This window comes from Lolium perenne, chromosome 6 (assembly GCF_019359855.2).
Source record: "Lolium perenne isolate Kyuss_39 chromosome 6, Kyuss_2.0, whole genome shotgun sequence".
NCBI classification, from domain to species: Eukaryota; Viridiplantae; Streptophyta; class Magnoliopsida; order Poales; family Poaceae; genus Lolium; species Lolium perenne.
The window spans coordinates 42,953,756-42,965,870 of NC_067249.2; the positions used below are offsets into that span (position 1 = coordinate 42,953,756).

A 12,115-nucleotide genomic window follows, 5' to 3' on the forward strand; every position below is an offset into this window, starting at 1 on the left:
TGCTTTTGTTGCTAAATTAGGCAGCCCGATCATGAGAGATATATGCACACCCTCTTTCTCCGGTGTCACTCGCTCCCGCCGTGTCGTCCTCGTCCGGGCAACACCGGAGGATTTGAACCCTAGCTGCCAACCATCCCTGGTGCTGAGGTGTGTCGCGTGTGCAGCCTCTAACACTGTGAAGGCGGTGGTTTCATTCTCTAGCGTGGATCGGGCTATAGTGCCCAGATCTGCAGAGCTTGGCCCACCATGGCGCATCCCTGCTCGGGGGTGGGAAGGGCAACCAATGATGACTGGGTTTCCTACACCACAACAAGGTTATTGTAGTACTTAACAACATCAAATCTATACTTTTTTCCTATATAGTGTGGCAATTTTGAAATTTTGAATCGCATGGATGAGGAGCAATTTGAACCGTTGATGAATGTCTATCCGATGGTCCAGATAGAAGGGATTCACTCTACAGTGACCTCAGATCATTCTAGAGCGATCCAGGCCTTCTCAGGTATGACCATAGGGCATCGCGCTTGCCCAGTCTTGACTACCCGCTGGTTGTTCACGTGGATAAGACCTGCCATGCTCGGAAAGCTTCACGCAGGAAAGAACGACGGCTTTCCGCATGTGGCGATGACCTCAAAAGTCCTTTTTTAGAGTCTTTTTCTTAACTCGACCTTGGCTTAACCGCATGTGGCGATGGTGCGGATGACTGAGACGAGTAAGGATAAGTTGGAAGAATAACGCGAGGATGCCAAGGTGGCGAGTTGCTGTTGTTGTTGTTCCATTCTAAAAAGCTTCACATATGATCTTCTGTGGTTGAACTTATACTAGATAGGTTCGACGTAGTTGTATCTCCTTGTAATTAGAGTTCAACACTTGCCCTTCTCATGTATATTTTAATAATTTATATGATTTTTGGTGTGTAACAGTATAAGGTTTGCATCCAACAAAACGATATTTTAAGGATCTTCTAATGGCATCTAGCGGCCTAACCTATTCTGGATAACACATTTATTTATTTTCATTTTGTTTGGGTATGCACGTGGATAGATTTACAGTCCACGTCCTCTCCCTTGTCCATTTGGATCAGGGAAAAACCCACCGAGCTGACGCGTCTCTTTTACCACCATTATTGAACAACGTGTTGGCGCGCAGGCCGAGGTGGCTACAATAGTGAAGATGCCGAAGCATGCGGAGGTGCTGAGGGTGAAGACTGACGTGAACTTGGCGGAGGCCCAGGCAGCGGAAGCGCGTGCAGAAATGTCAGTTGCGCAGCAACCTGCAATCGAGGGTGGATGCGGACCTCGAGGAAGTCGACGAGCTCGACGACTTCAACGGGGATGACAACACGCCATATGTCATCGGTGAGCAGCGGGCTCTGCTCGCATAGTTCCAGACCAACCAACGCGAAGCTCACGGATGCCGAGCGACATGCCCTGGTGGACAAGAGGGCAGTCAAATGCGATCGCTGAACTAAAAGGACCTTCATCCGTATTTGCTCATTCATGTACCACAAATGGATCCACAGTAGGTGTGGAGCTCGCACCGTGGCCCCGACGGTGCCAGTCCCTCCGGTCACATCGAGGCCGAGTACGGCGGCTAGTAGGGCGTGCGACTGTGAGTAGCCCTGGCAATAGTACGGTGTGCGACGTCAAGTAATTACGACCTTCAATTTTTGGACTAACCCTCTCCATAAAAAGATGGTTCAGTTTGACCATCAATTATTCAGAACTCCCTAACTACTTTTCTGAATCAATGACATCCGAGCCGGGGCGAACGCGGGAGACGCTGTCGGCGGCGTGTCCGCGTAGATGTATTTTCAGTCTAAATTTGGGCCTAATATATTAGACCGTCTACGGCAGGTCGTTGAGTTGGATTTTCCATGTATTCATGTCCGTCACAAATGTGACTACGGGAGAACTCTTTTGTGGCACTTTTTTTTTTGAAGATTTTATGTGGTACATATTGCTAACCATTATTTACATTGCATCAAAACGACTCATCGTGTAATTCGTCGCATTACATTACATACAAACATAAGGCTTCCAAAAAAGAACGTTTCATTTACTAGATTCTCCAAGGGATAGTTTGTTTATGTCTTTCTTCAAAAAATGATAAGCAATTTTTTCCACGAATTGAGATTTGGACGTGTTGTGCACGTCTTCCATAAATAATTTGTTATTGCATCCAGAATTTGTGTTGGTATAATCTGATTTGGCATGACCCAAAACACATTTATGCAAAAGTTCATAGCTTGTATTTTTCTTATTACAATTCTACGTTTCATATATGTGTGTTTAGTTGGTCTCGGAGCATTTTCTACAGTCTGATTGTATTAAAAAAATCTATTTACATATTTTAATTACTCTAAAACAACATCAGTAGTTAAAATACAAGAACATGTCACATGTTAACTTTATTTAAAAGAAACACCGATAGTGTGCCTCATCTTAAAATTTTAAGATAGGTCGTAAATTCAATTGAATATATAACATGATAGTTCAAGTCTTTTTATTTGCTGGAGCCATGTGTCTGTAGGTACTATGTGATTAATTACGTATATATAACGCTTTACAAAAATTACGCTCTTCTAATTTATCCGCTAACGTGCAAAGCACGTGCTACTTACTAGTATCCCACGGTATGATTGCTGCACCCTCATGGAGCTCTCACAGCGCTTTGGATTTTCGGCCGTCCGATCGAGCTGACGTGGCGCGATCTCGGCCGTCGTTCCGTCCAGGGCGCTGAGGCCCTCCCGCAGACCCACTTTTTATCCATGGGTCGCGAAAAGCCCCGCTCGGCCCGATCTCTCGCTAGCCCTCCACCAATCGCCACGCCCCCAATCGCTCCCCAATCCCCACTCCTCTGCCCGTCTCCTCCCCTTCCTCTCCCCTCGCGCCCGCATCCCCGCCGCCGCACGCCTCTCTCCCTCTCCTCCTCTCCCCTCGCCCGTCCTCCTCCTCTCTCCCATCGCCACCATATCTCGTCCCTACAACTCTCCATTGCGCCCGGGGCCGGCGAGGATCTTCTCCTGCACCGAGAAGCAGAAGGGGCGAGTTCGTGGGAGGAACGCCGCCGTCTTCAGCGCAAGCCGTCAAAGAGAGGAGGAGGAGGTGCTGTGGCAGCGCCTGGACTCGCTGGAGGCCGCCAGAGATCGAGGCGCCGGAAAGGAGATCGAGGTCGTCGGCGACGCAGGTCAAGTGCGAGGAGTGACCCGGTGTGGAAACCCTAGCCGCCATGGTCTCGTGCCCCCTCGAGCTCGTGCTGATTCACGTCCTACGGCCCCTCGTCGAGCTTGTTGTCGTCTTGCGAGCCCAGGTGAGCCGCCGCCAAACCTCATCCTTGGTCTCCCCTATTGCTCTGCTTCCATTCTTCCCTCTTTCTAGGTGGTGAAAGGTTACGTCATTTTGATTTGATCCCCACAGTTGCTCACATCAGATCTCCAGAAAATGATAATCAGATCTCCAGAAAATGTTAATGGTCAAAAATTGTTCGCCCACATAGATATTTATGAGATACTATTACAAGAGGAAGCTGAATGTGACTAGATGTTGACCACATGGAATAGTTTAAATAGGTAGTTTCCAAGATCATAACCGACATGAAAAACCACTTCTTATAACTTGCAATCTTGAGCTCAGATATGATGCGTATTGGCTCAGTTATCTGTGCGTTTTTCTGCATCTTTGAAGTTTTATTTATAGCCTGAAGGTTTAATCTGTTGTAGTTGGTTGGCGATTTTATGTAAACAGTTGCAGGCCATTTTTATCCACTTCTCTTCATTCTCTTGGCAATGCCCACTTTTCCTTGTTCAATTTGGTGCTCTTTTTGTTATGTACAGGTTGCTGCTGAATTGGTTCAGAATCAATTACATACTTATGCTTCCACATGATTGATGATGTGCCGACAGGAGCGGTGTTAAATTTTTTTAACGGTCTTATTTCTATCTACAGATTACTAAGTTCACTGTGCAATATAAATATTCTGTATCTAAACTAAGTTACAACCTGTTTTCCTTCATGATGACAGGCATGAAGGGCTGCTTGAATCAGATGCTAGATAGTTGCAGTCCTCTAAGGAAAACGGTTCCTACTGTAAAATGAAATTCTTGAGCGATAGGTATATATTGTTTCTTAAGACTGGATTTTATAGTTGTTTTGTCCATGAAGTTAATTGGTTGAATTATATATAGAACTTGCCTAAAATTTCCACTGTTTGCATTTTTCCAATATTAAGTAGCTACTCATGTACAATTTCATCGCTCATCTAAGAAGAAAAAGATCTATCATTCAAAAAAAAAAAGATCTAAACCTTCTAATTGTTAGGACTGATTTGAAAACTCGGATAAGATGTCTACCTTACAATATATATACAAATAAAAAATTATGCTACATGGAAACTCTAATTATCCTGCAACATCTTAGTATACTTTTGTCGAGATTTGATTTCTATCTGCGATTTATTGGGTAAAAATCTATAAGAGTGGTCTGGTATGCATAACTGAATACGTCCAGACCATCCAATGAAGTTTTATTATTCAGAAAAAGAGGTCCTTTTGCGTTGCGCACTATTTTTGCTCCTACTTGTGATGGCTTCAGTTTGCCTTGCGTTTGTTTTGCAGCTTGTAGTCGTGTTTGCTGTTATTCCTTTACTGTGTGCGGGAGGTGCTGCAATATATCAAGTAGTTATCCGAGTTACTTTTTTCTTTCACACTTCTCTATTTATTTTAACAAAATTGTTCTATATTTTTCTCTTGCTGACATGAATTTATCAATTAAAGGGTGCAGCTGTTCCATGATCCCCAGTTCGACGGCCAGCTTGAATAGCCGGCCCAGCACTATGCACTGGTAATATTGCTGAGAAACAATTGTTGATTAGAGATTCAATATGGTTTTTGGATCTTTGTTCCGTCGGAATACTGAGCATACACAGTGATGATTCATTGCTTGCTTTTTAAATCATACTTTATTATTCCCCCTTTTGACTATTACAGTGTGTACAAGCAAGGTATGGATTGAAGCAAAAGTCCTTAAACAAGCAACAAGTGATGACATGATCTCAATTTGCACTACAGGCTGGTCACCTTCTCCAAATTCTTCAAATGTTGTGCACTTAAGTGAAAATGAGGTGGGAATATCTCGACAAGCCATTCTGATGTGTATTCCATTGGTACTTTGTTCTATGCATCTCCACCAAATAACTCTATTTAGTTGTGTCCAGCTATTGTAGGTGATATCTAATATTGCTCTTCGCCATTCCGCTCTACATAATTATATATCATGAAACACTTCAAGAGGTTTACTTTTTATTTCTTGGGGTGTTATTCTTTCCTAAATTTAGTGTACATTTTTATCTCCTTAAATGTTGGTTAATATCAGGAAATATGGATCCATACAGTTGTGGTTGGTTCTTCGGGAATTCACAGACATATTGTTTATACTTTGTCCTACATGTTATAGGATGTAGGTTGGTGTTTCATGAAACTCATAATCAGATATGGTGATTAAAACTAATGGTGCATTAGTATCTTATTAAACTATGGCCAGTCAACCATTTCTTGGGAATAGTGTTATATCATATCAATCACTTGCATCCAATGGTTTGAGGAGATCAGAATAAGGGTCTAAATAATGTGCTTGCTTACTATCCACTTGTACGTATACTAACATTGGAGTATGCGGCTCTGTTCAGCGATGGCCTTGATGGAGCTTTTCTGATAGTCTTGCTGGATATCTGAATTACTACTGAGTGATGAGTGATAAGTTTTTGTCCTTTCTGCAAAAAGAAGAAATTGTAAATTACTTGATATCATGACTTTTGTTTAGTACGGACTTAGTACAAGAATGATGATTTGTTGCGTTCAACTGTAGCATATTTTACCCTCGCTGATATAAATTTGAGGTTGCATGTTATATAAAAAGAGCGCCATGGTTATTTGAGACAATTTGGTAGTCAAAAGGAATCTGGTGTGGCTGCACTACCACTTTCTAGATTGAGGTTTTGTGTTTTTGTTTGTTGCAATTAGCAGCTTTTGAGTCTGTTCACCGTAACATGAGATTTATGCCACTTTGAATCAGTTAACCATGCTCACGCTAGGTGAAATTGGGTGATTTGCATTTATGATGGTTATTCTGTGTAATCTAGCTTTTGCCTTTGGTTTATGGAAATGCTAAAATAAGAAAGCTAGAAGAGTTTATGTTTCTCATCTCACTTTTATTTTAGTGCTAGAATCAGCCTTTGGGCTTATTTTGTCCTCCAAAAGATATATGAAGCAATCAAGTATTTTCCTGGCAGAGGTGGCAACATCCGTGTGTTCGATCTGTTGGCATGGAGTGTGGCACCTAGGCGGCTAGGCCCTGGATATCAATGGCGACGAGGAGCAGGTGTTGGCCATCGCTTGTCTGGTAGTGAGACACATGCGACTGGTACAAATGTAAAGGCCTCCTTCCTCGCTCTGCATTCATGTTGGTTTTTCTTCCCGAATCATTTTCCTATCAATGTTATTTTGGCACCACCAAATTGCTCACCTAGCATTTTCGATGAAGTTCTAAATGTGTTTTACCTTGTGGGTACAGGGATATTGAACCCGCTAACTAGAAGCATTTGGGTAGGTTGGTGCCTAAGGACCCTGTTGAACACAAAAGTATCCAAAGATAATTAGAGTGAGAACCTATCAATTTTGTTGCTTGATTATCATTATACATGTCTACTTCAAATATTGTGATATATCAAGGCGTCCTTTTGAGTTTAACTTTATATGTCCACTTAATTTACATTTTTTGTATTTATCAGACCAATAAAAGGCCCAAATTATAATTAAGACATACTTTTGTTGTGTGTGGCACTAGGCATTGAAGAAAAACATCCTACAGTTTCTAATGTTGTACCAGTTAACATTGTTTAAGTTTTTTTGGAACAAAAACATGGCCACCACCATTACAAACCTGGGTCTAAGGCAAATTAGTAATACTAAAGCTGGTTTTTAAAAGACAAGTTTGTCTCTTTTTTTTTGGAATACTCTGCAGTTTTATGAACAGATCCTGGAACAAGCAAATGAGTGATCTGTTAATTTATTTTACTGCAGTAACCTAAATATCTTTTTACAAGATTCAGAAATCATCTGCTGCATCAGCTTTCCCTATGCAGCACAGTGAACTTACTAAGAAATTTCAAACTTCTCACAGTCATGGAAGACACTAATATCCTGGTCCTGGAGATTCTCTTCATTTGATGGATAAGGTAGATGTTGTTGATTCCCCATGCTTAATGCTGTGTAAAAAATGCATGCTTGATTTCTTAAATAACAGAGCAAATGGCTTTCATAAATTCTTAAATCCCTATATTTTACAGTTATTGTTGTCCGAAAATGTTTGGTGAGCTCATGTATCTCACCAATGCAAATAAATTCTTGAATCCTGGATGTTCTATGCAAAACCTTTGCTAATAATGGAATTCTACATGAATTTATATACATAGAGATTGGGAAAGATTGTGCAAGATGCTACTGTAGCATTAAGATATTATTACCACATTATCTCCGATTTTTATCATCCACGTTGTGGTCAGATCCCTTTGTTCTTTGCTTGAGACTATATAGTTTGATTAGTTTCTTGCTTACTTGAAAAAAGAAATACCATAGATATTAGTGTTCATTATTTGTCTCGAAACTATAGAAAGTCCGTGCAAGAAGATACTGCAAAATCTTTAGTATTAGGATATTATTAACATGTTCTCTCCGACTTTCGACATACAGTATCATCCACGTTGTGTTCAGGTCAATTAGTTGTGTGCTTGAGACTACATAATTTTATTAATATCTTGCTCACTTGAAACAAGAAAAGCTAGAGATCTTAGTGTTTATTATTTGACTCGAAACTATAGAAATGCCATATTCTATCCGTCTTGTATTGTTTTTTTGGGAATTGAAGTATGCTCTGACGTAGGATTTTTTTGTTAGCAATTAGCATAGTCCCGGTCGTAAATTATTACAGTGATGTTTTTGTTTCTTTGCCTATTTCCAGTTGACATGTAATATTTTGTGTTCATTGCCTTGTTCAAAATGCATTTGCTCATGTTATAACTGATAAAATTGTTTATAAATTCAGATCCTTAGTGCGATATTTTGTCATGATTTAGAACTAGGCAGATATATATTATTTCACAGATGGACGAACGGCTCAGAAATGACATGTGAGTCCTATCGCAGCCTGCAGTCTAACACTGACGGCAGGAAGCCCAATGACATCCTCTTCTTCTCCCCTGGTTGTTGGAGGATGGCTCACAACAGCATGGAGCATTTAGCGCAGGCGATATTCTTTCTGTTTCTTCTGTTTTCTTCTTTGGTTCTTTCTTCTTTCACTTTATGGATTTCAATCGTTAGTTTGCACATGGTGAGATACCTATTTTCTTGAATTTTTCTAGGTTGTTTTGTGGTGCATGCTATAATTACTACTACTTTTAGGTTCTGATTTTCTTGCAGCGCTGATGAGATGACACACATCTAGGAGGATGCTAAGCAATGTGGTGAGGAACGGTGGTTGACTGGTTGCTCAGCATTGGTAGTAGTGTGCCCTCGAAGTTCGACAGCGGGTGTCACTGATGTGGTAATGAAGAGTGGATAGGGAAGAGAAGAGGGCGGCTATGAGCTCATGTTTTTTAATCTTCATCTAAGGTCATGAGTCATCTCCCTTCTACCCACTGAAAATGTAATATTTATGCAATGTGTTATAATATAATTACATTTGTTGTGAGGCGTTTGCTTCATTTATGTTTCAGATGAAATCATTGTTCTATTGGGAAAGGATTATTTCTACTTCACTGGTTAGGGTCAAGCCATCTTCGAAGATGGCTCCAAGGTCATACGAGCTCCATTCGGTTAGTTTTATATCTTAACTGAAGCAAAATTTCCTTCTGTAGAATGCGTGTAACAAGAAGTGAAGCAAGTATCCTACGAATTTAGTTGGATTATCATGCTGATGTTGTGTTATTGCGTTCTAATGACTTTTTTCCTTTCCGCACTTTTAGAATCACATCAAGAAACTAGGAGCTAGGCCAATCCTGACCATTGTACCCAGTTTTTTCTTTGCTGATTCCATATGTACTGACAAACTAGGGCCGCTGCTGAGCAGCTGAGACCTCTTCATTGTGGGCCCGGTGGTTGGCCAGGCTCCGCCTTCTCCATCCTTGCTTGACGACCTCATCCTGAGCACAGCGGAGAACAGGTCGCCGGGATGGATATTGCAGCGGCTCGTCGTCTTCTCCCGCAGCTAGCCTTGTCCCTTTGCCTCCCCCTTTGGTTTGATTAACTAAACGATAGGTGCACCTACACTTGATCTCAGGTCTCGCTCTCAGTTTACCTCTAGCAGGCTCAAATATTTTTTTCTCTGTTCTTCTTTCCTAACGAACTTGCTATTTCAGTTCGCACAGGTTTATTGGACACGAACCCATACTTTCTAATCTGAATAAGGTGGTAGAGCTTGTTTTGCAGCCAAATATTTATTTCTGCATAAATTTTGTTTAGGTATTGCAGTTGTTCATGGTCTACGAAGCAAGATTTTTTTCATTGTGCAATGACTGTTCTGATTCAGCCCAACAATTCAGCCATGTGATCTTGGTTTACAGTGTTAAGAATTATTCAGCATGCTCTAAATTTTGGCGCGCTTCATCATTTTGAATTATTTACTGAAAATGAGCAAATGAGTCTGTGCACAAAACAAAATACTAATGTGTATTCATGGTAGCTTTGCAGGACAATCCTAGGGGAAGAGATCCTGAAGATCCATGTCAATCCGGGATGGAAGAAGGGCATGAAGATGAACGAGCATCGACACACAATCACTGCGGACCTGGTGTTCAGTGTTCACACAGGATGGCAATGGAATGGTGGTGATATAAGAGGTGCTCCTCACATGCCCTATTAGTACACACTATAGACATTGGACATGTGCAACCTGACGGTACCTGATGCCTATCGGATAATTATTCACTCTTTACTTAATGCTAATTATCATCGATGTTTCCAATTGTAGTATATAAAATAAACATTGACACAAACTTCACGGGATCGTGCGCCAAGGCGCACAATAAAATCTAGTTTATTAAAAAAGACCAATCACATGGGAGTTTTGCAGAATGAAAACTAAAATCCTCGCAACTGCGTTGTCAGCACAGCCACGTTCACACCCAAACCCTGGTTAGAAAATAATCTATTCTATAGGTTGCTATGGTGTAATCCAACCAGAAAATTAAAAGTAGTTGTGAATAAGGAAATAACAAAACAAGATAAAAGTAAAGACTAAAAGCAACTAAAACTGAAAGTAAACTAAGAGGAAGATAATGACGTCATTGGGGAGTCTCGAATAACCACTAACATAGTTTAGATTAGGATCTAATATGTTTTCTTGCTACATGTGTGAAGTGAGGAGAGGCCTGAATAAATATGCTCTTATAAGCATTTTTCCACACCCATCGTAACCACAACATTTTCTCATCGCATGCCGCACAAGTTGAGTAATTAAGGGTCTCTCCGTGGCTATGGTCATATAGGCTCTTGTACCTCGTATCCCTCGTCGAGCATGGTTGAAATAGGCAGCGGATTGTTGCCACTTGTACACCCACGTGCCTCTAACCACTCCCAAAGATGATTACCTTCAATATATGTGGTGACCCGGCATACCACTGCATGATGTAGTGTGCAAGTCGTTGACATAACCCCAATGAAACACCATTCCACTAGTATTACATCCCTCAGAGTGGTACAACAGAAACATATACGGGTCCAAGGCATGTCTATAGAATTACAACACCGACTCTGTACAGAAGATCAACACAGCCTCCTACTTTACAATGAGGTAAAACTGCAAATAAACTCCAGAAGAACAACTCATAGTCTAACTTATCACGAACTCTATCTATAGAGTTTTTGACTAGCTATAGAGGCTATGATTAGATTCTAGCTAGTTAGGAGCTAGTATTAGGGAGCTAGTTCCCTTCTATGCTAATCTAGGTTTTTTCCATGGTAGATGTGGTGTTTGACTCGTCTGGCAGAATCATGTTTCTTGAAGTAATTGTTGACTTCTCAGTCTTCGAGTTGCACTGTAGATTCTCCTTTAATGCCTTCAGATCTAAGCAGGGGATTTAAAGAGGGATGAGTACGAGCGTACTCAACAAGTTCATTATAGGAAAGAGGTGTTTAATGCACTAGCTACAGCCATGGACCAGAAAGTCCAAGGCAATGCAGGTTTTTGTAAACATTTCTTCAAAAGGTTGCTTTTATTCTGAAGAGCTATGTCTGTCAGCCTTCATCGGGTGTCTAGAACTTCATGGAGTTACTTTCCGGCCACGTTCACAGTTCCAAAACCCGGAACAGGGAGTGATAGGTCACGATTTGATACACTCTGCAGAGGTGTGTTGCTTTACCCATAAGAGATCTTAACCTTATTGCTCAACCAAGTCATGCGCTTGTCCACACTTCCTTGGTATGGGGCCAGGTATAAGGTCCTAGCCAATCATTGCATTTCTCTGCGACCCCGCACACCCACCCTTTGTTGCAGTTCCGACCTTGGGTCCCCGCCAGTCAGCATATCCATTGGATGTCATCCGACCTCGATTAATATCCCCGCCGGTCAGCATACTCCATTGGGTATCATCCGACCTCGATACCTTCGTCGGCCTTCTGCAACCCATCATAGACCATATTACCGTGGGGAATCAGAATGTGATCCCCACCCTCCGGTTGTTCTCGCAAGACACAACTGCTACGGTAAGCGCATCCGTTGATGTACGAGAGGGAGAAATACAACTGACTACTTCGTCCCACTCCAGATCTTATGGTTAACACGGGTCTTACGGCACAAGAATCATTGGACGACATTTGTTATTAATCCTAGATGGATATAAACCCATTGCAATGGAACCTCCACCATACTCATACCATGGTTCCATCGCCCACCACATAGTCATATTCATAGTTATGAAAATAGTATTTTTGCTTTTCATGCAAGAGTGACAAGTATAGTACTTTGCAAGTAATTTGATAAAAATACTCAAAGTTACATGAGCAGGCGATGAACTTGTCTTTATTGACTGCAAGATTATGTAGGCAAGGACTTCGATATGGGAT

At 41.4% G+C, this 12,115-nt stretch overlaps 1 long non-coding RNA gene across 8 annotated transcripts; it reads left to right on the forward strand.

Annotated features, from left to right (window-relative positions):
• The first annotated feature begins 4,031 nt into the window (after positions 1 to 4,031).
• On the forward strand, positions 4,032 to 10,047 carry LOC127321569 (uncharacterized). 8 transcript variants are annotated; one of them, XR_011746733.1, is made up of 12 exons: positions 4,032 to 4,113; positions 4,616 to 4,675; positions 4,775 to 4,841; positions 4,988 to 6,427; positions 6,570 to 6,656; positions 7,079 to 7,233; positions 8,201 to 8,384; positions 8,456 to 8,665; positions 8,770 to 8,868; positions 9,107 to 9,332; positions 9,412 to 9,460; positions 9,743 to 10,047. It is a non-coding gene; the product is annotated as an uncharacterized lncRNA (long non-coding RNA). The 8 variants fall into 8 exon arrangements; XR_011746728.1 differs by having other exon boundaries at positions 4,988 to 5,121; positions 6,289 to 6,427; positions 9,107 to 9,460; XR_011746727.1 differs by having other exon boundaries at positions 9,107 to 9,460.
• Positions 10,048 to 12,115: the final 2,068 nt, after the last annotated feature.